This window comes from Rattus norvegicus, chromosome 12 (assembly GCF_021556685.1).
Source record: "Rattus norvegicus strain SHRSP/BbbUtx chromosome 12, alternate assembly SHRSP_T2T, whole genome shotgun sequence".
NCBI lineage: Eukaryota > Metazoa > Chordata > Mammalia > Rodentia > Muridae > Rattus > Rattus norvegicus.
The window spans coordinates 15863514-15869513 of record NC_141545.1 but is presented as its reverse complement, the minus strand read 5'-3'; the positions used below and the strand labels follow the sequence as shown (position 1 = coordinate 15869513).

The following is a 6000-nucleotide window of genomic DNA, read 5'->3' as shown; positions in this document are numbered from 1 at the left end:
ATAGACTTATTATCTCACAGACTTGTCATGAGGACCACAAAGAGAGTGTAAAGGCACTTACAAGGAATGAAGTGTGGTATGAATGTTAATAACTAGTTAATCTCAGGACAGTGTCTCTTGGAAGTATTAGTGAGAGGCCAAATCTTTTAAGTTCAGACTCTATTAGAGAACCCGACATAAGTTTGAACTCAGTTAAACTAACATGCTATTATCTTGTTGTGGTAAATATTAAAAATACCCACAAAGCCTTTCTAGCTGGCATTGTCAGCCCATATGGCATTAGTGGGAAATTTTCATCTCAGTGATTGCCAGTTCTAGGGCCCCATTTTATGCTACCTTTAGCTATTCTCTGGTCCCAGTGGTGGCTCTTTGTCGCTGAACTGTGCTCACATTCCCACCATCTGTCCCCTAATGGAGGTCTGAAGCTCCAGGTAGAGAGCTTAACAGATGAATGGTATATTTTGGTCTACAGGAGACTCAGATTCTCTCTAATGTGTGCTGCATGAGAATGTTGGGTTAAAATCCTGGTTTGACAAGGTGCCTGCTTCTTAGCAACAGATATTAATAGAAGTGTGATTAAGTTGTTTTTATAGTTAGAAGGAGAGAGTGCAGATATTGCCAGAGTCACGTGGAAAATTATGCCTGCAATTCACAACTAGTACAGGAAAAAACAGAAATCTGTAGCACCCAACGAAGTGCATACAGATGTATGTTATAGAAGCTGTTTGTGAATATTATAAAAGTTGTTAGTAAATACAAGTCTGTTACTCCAGGTAGAGAGCTAACAGATAGATGGTGTATTGTGATGTGCAGGAAGCTCACCTTCTCTTAAGGTGGGTTTCACTGGAATTTGGGAATCTGTCATATCCTGACATCGCAGATTAGAGAATCCTAAAGAGGCTCAGACAGTATTGTTTTGTTTACTTCACTTATTTTAAAGTGTTTTAATTTCCAAAATGGGTGTTATTTAAGTTTTCTGATAATATCATTTCTCTGGAAGGGAATACACAATAAAAGCTTTTCTGGTTGCCAACTGGAGGACATGCTATTTTTGGAGAAATGTTTTGTCCTTGTGTTTTTTTCAAAAGGGTGATTAGAGTCTGGACACATTCCAGAGTTATCTGGATCAGATTTGGTAGAGATGGACCTCCTGTAGAACTAGATTCAAGAGAATCAAACAAAAAGATATCTTGATGATACTAAAATTTTGTTTTGAGATTTATTTATTACAGAAGGAACAGCTTTGGTGAGACTCATCATTAGAATGCTGAACTGGCCTGCTTGGACTCCTGATAACCACCTTCAGCCCAGATCCAGTCAAGACAGACATCAGAGACTACAGTAATTATTGATGTGACCTTCTTAAGGCCTAACCAACTCCCTCATTTTTCCCTTAACTGTCCCCCTCCTGGAAGAGGTCTTAAAGCACATGTACAGCCTGAAGAAGTTATTGAAGAGTCATTTCCCTGATTCCTTGAACTTTGGGAGACGGGAGGTAGTTATTCTAAGTTTGTTTTTCTGGAGAATTTAGAAATGGTCATAATTTCTCAAGGATGAGTTAGCTCAAAATGATTGTACAGCTATAATCTCATTTGGCAGAAATCCTTATATTTGTTACTAAAATGAAGTTATAATCTTTTATATAAGTACAGAATTTATTTGATATAAGTTTAAGATTTTCATTAGTATGAATTTCTCATTGATATAACATTAAGATTAATATTGTTACTTACATTTAGTCATAGTGCCTATATACCACATTTAAAATTACAAGGCTTAGAAGCAAAGTTTAGTGTAGTGACTCAAGGAATGGCCATTCAGAGCCTGCCCCACATGTGACACACACACACACACACACACACACACACACACACACACACACACATATCACACACAGCCACCAAAACTAGATAAGATTGATGAAGCTAAAAAATGCATGCTGAAAGGATATAGATCTCTCCTGAGAGACACATCCAGAGCATGTCCAATACAGAGGTCAATGCTAGCTGAATCACGGAACTGAGAACAGGACCCCCTTGGGGGGAATTAGAGGAAGTATAGAAAGAGGTGAAGGAGCTTGCAACCCCATAAAAATAACAATGCCAACCAACCAGAGCTCCCAGGGACTAAACCACTACCGAAAGACTATACATGGACTGACCCAGGGCTCCAACTGCATATGTAGCAGAGAATAGCCTTGTTGGGGAACAAGTGGAAGGGAAAGCCCTTGGTCCTGCCAAGGTTGGACTACCAGTGCAGGAGAATGTGGTGGGGGGCAATAAGGGGGATGTATAGGGGGAATACCTGTATCGGGGAGGGAGAGGGCGAGGGGAGGAAATGGGGGCTTATGGACAGGAAACCGGGAAAGGGAATAACATTTAAAATGTAAGTAAATAAATATATCTAATAAAAATATTATGTTTACAGGTACATTAAAATGAGATAGCAAAATGACATTAATATTTTATTTATATTCCTAGTGTGTAAGTTCAAACAAATATTGATTTAATTACTGATACTAATAAATTTCTCATAAGTAAGCAAAAAAATTATAAGGCTTAGATCCAGTTCTTTAATTGCTATTAAAAATGAATCTGAGATGATTAAACATCAGATTTAAGCCAGATAACATTTTATGGCTTTGAGATTACTGTTAGTGTGTTTTCAAGATAATTCATTAAGAGTAGTTACTGGACAACAGTCCAAATTACTTACATAGTTAGATGGGTTTCAAAAATGTCAGAAATCCACAAAACGTGACATATAGTGTTATTTTTTCATTTGTTGTTGAGACATATCTGCTCCTAATAGCTCTTCTTTTGTGGATTCAAAGAAAAAATTGAGCGTCTTTACTTCCAAAGGTGGTAATACATTGTGGGTAAGTAGCTGCTGGGCAGAAATTGCCCATTTCATCTACAGACAAATACTGTCCAGAAAAGGACACACGTACAGAAGGGTAGACTGATAATCTCCACCAATCAGAATACCCAGTCTTTCAGAATTCCATGTTACAAAGTTCTGACAGTTGATTCTGGGCCAGAAGGCTGAAGACTGATGCTTTTATATATTGCTAACAGGGGACTGTACAGGTAGAGAGTTATCTCTTCAACTTGTCTCAGTTTGGGAAGCTGTGTTAGGCTTCCTATATTTCAGGTAGTATTGGATGATCTCAGGTTTCTGATGGGGTTTAAAACTACTTACAGTCTCATAGTGCACCCAGGCTATTTAACACTGAGAATAGATATTTAATTAGATAGTTTTCACATAGTATCAAAGCTAGCCAGTACACAACACATAGATTTTAAGCCTTAAGCTAGAATAGATAACAAAATGTACTAATTAGTTTACAAAAATGATGGACTGTGTGTTAGGTGTATTTTGTTTTTAGTAAATTACAAAGTGGTAATAGTTGTGCTCAGTTTACATGTGAGAGCAAAGTTCCCTTTGTAATTAGATAGAAAGGGTGAATTGTAGATTGCTGTCTTTATGTAGGTGAGAGTTGGCACAGGATGGGACAGGACCAGTGATTTGACAGTGAGAAAGTGGGGCCAGGACAGAGTTTTGGTAAGGGGAGAGAGAGGAGAAAAAAAGAAGGAACCAAGATTGAGGTAGAGATGGACGACGGAGATCTGTGCAGCCTTAAATGGCCACAGGTAGTTATGAATATTTCTTAAGAGATAGATTTTCATAGGTCAATTTATCTTATCTAGGTGGGTGGTTTATATCACCATCAATTGGCTTTTAGTTTACTGTGTGAACATTTTGTGGAGTGTAAATTTACTGAGTTAAATTACTGAGACAAATATTGTAGGGTGCCCTCCAGTGGTGAACAACGATACTGCGCATGCGCAGGTTTTGTACCTGGTGTCAGTTGGCCAGTAATATGCTAATTAGGGGCAGTACCATGCTAGTGAGGTGATTCATTCTCCGCCAATCCCTGGAGGACAAGTAGTGGGGTGATAGTGGGATGACAGTGGGGTGATCCGTGCCCCGCCAATCCCTGAAGGATTATTAGCATACTGTTGTGTATATAAGGCGAGTGCTCTTGCTGTTTGATGTCCCCCTGTCCCTGTTCAAGAGAGCTGTACAGTAAAGGCTTGTTCGCAGAAGAATCCTGTTGCCGCGTGTCGTTCTTGCCGGTGAGACATTGGCAAAATATGATTGCTAAATTACAAGATTACAGAGTCTTGATTTTAATGGGTTGCTGGGAGTTGATAGTATAATAATTTATGGGCGGATTCTGGGAATGTGAGCAGAGTTCGGCAGCAGAGAGCCAGAGCGGTGACCACCTCTGGTACCAGAGAACAGTGAGAAGTTGCATGGCATGGTGTCCTAGAACTAGCCACCGCTGAGATGAGTATACTTTGCTATGCCATATGGCTCAACAATGCCAGCTAGTGAGGGTTGTGGATATTTATAATATTCATCACAACATTATGTATCATTAGTTTTTATGTCATCCTCTCAACAAAACCATTGCCTATCTCTGGTCTCTAGGTTAGCTCCCAATAAGACCAGGGAGTAAAGTCCTAATGACCACCAATGCAGAGGGAAGCAGAAGATAAGAAGGTATGACTCCCAGCACTAGCCACTTGTGTTAAAGACCACAGTGGCTTTCTAGTGAAAAGCTTGCCCACACATCCCCTGCTTGCTCCTTAGTATAAATCCTGGCAGCAATAGATATTCAGGGATCTTCTCTCCACCAAATTCATCCTACATTTTAGTGGTGAGCTGAGGAGCGCAAGATAGCTAGAATAGAATAAAGAAGCTGCTGTGAGTGTCATCGGATCTGCTCCTGTCTGTTTTTTGAGGGGACCAAATGCTTCTTGTCACTATATCTTGGTGTGTTGGCAGGTTAGTTCCCCATGACACACAGGACAATGGATCTGTGGGGTCTTGAAGCCAGCAAATCTAGTCTAAGGATTTGTGTTTTTATCTATTAAACTTCCTGGTTCTTGCCTGTTTGAGCACAGATTTGTCTGAGCTTTCTGTGAGATCTGCAGAGAGGAACAGAAGCAAGCTTGTGTAGGTAAATGTGGTTACTCTTCCAACCATGCTGAGATGGTTTATTTATGTGATACCTGGTGCGTTGTGTTGCGATGGTAATGGTTCTAGATATGAGCCACGCTGAGGAATCTGTCTGAGTGTGAGAAACTTTCTGTGGTCTGAGCAGGTGAGTATTTGCTCAGTGGCACAGAAGCTTGTGATATGAGAAGGGACCAATTTATCTAAATATGAGAAGCTTTCTATGAGATCTTCAGAGTGGTACTAAAACTTGTGTAAAAATAAATGACTTATGTTGCCATGATATTTACTCTAAGTCTGAGCCATCCTGAGATATTGTATTTGTGTGGGATCTCCTGGCTTGTGTTGCCATGGGAACTTTTTCAGGTCTGAGTGAACATCTGTGTAGTCATGAGGGTTATCATGTATGTAATCACCATTTTCTTGTTTGTTACTGTTAGTGCAGGCTGTATTTTTTTTTACTGCTGGCTGTCTCTGTTAATAGATTCTGTGTGGTGTCACATCAGTCTTGTGTTCATGCCACCTTCAGGTTGATTCTTATTATTGCAGATTGTATCCTTTTCTGCTCTTGGCTGTTTTTTTGTTCTAGTTGTGCCTTTCTCTGTTCACCGATTTTGATTTTAAAATGTGCCACATCTTTGGAACAGGGCATTGATTTAATTTCCATGGCTGATTGTGATTAGGCCAATGTTACTGGTAACTGTTGCCATGGTGGAGCCAGGAGTCATCTTTTGTCTCAATTTGGGAGGGAACCAAGGCATCCACCCATTTGGAAACAAGGCCTTGATTATTTTACCCATGGCAATTGGCAGTGAGGGATAGATATACCTGCGAACTTTGGGTATGCTAAGGCCAGGACATGTCCTGAGTCTAAGTCTAGTGGTTGCATTGTTGATATCAGGAACTGCTTTTGACTTCAGCACTGATGTCACCTGGTTGCCTGCCCAGCTGTTGCCATGGCAATGACCATACATT

At 40.0% G+C, this 6000-nt stretch overlaps 1 protein-coding gene across 3 annotated transcripts in view; it reads left to right on the top strand.

Annotated features, from left to right (window-relative positions):
• The first annotated feature begins 1235 nt into the window (after positions 1-1235).
• Positions 1236-6000, top strand: part of Cyp3a71-ps (cytochrome P450, family 3, subfamily a, polypeptide 71, pseudogene) — a 71260-nt gene continuing 66495 nt past the window's right edge. For 2 of the 3 annotated variants that reach the window (XR_015634638.1, XR_015634637.1), the window contains exon 1: positions 4064-4139. The gene's annotated coding sequence lies outside the window, so the exon portion shown is untranslated. Of the gene's footprint in view, positions 4140-6000 lie in introns of all 3 variants that reach the window. The other variant, XR_015634636.1, reaches the window with a different exon arrangement.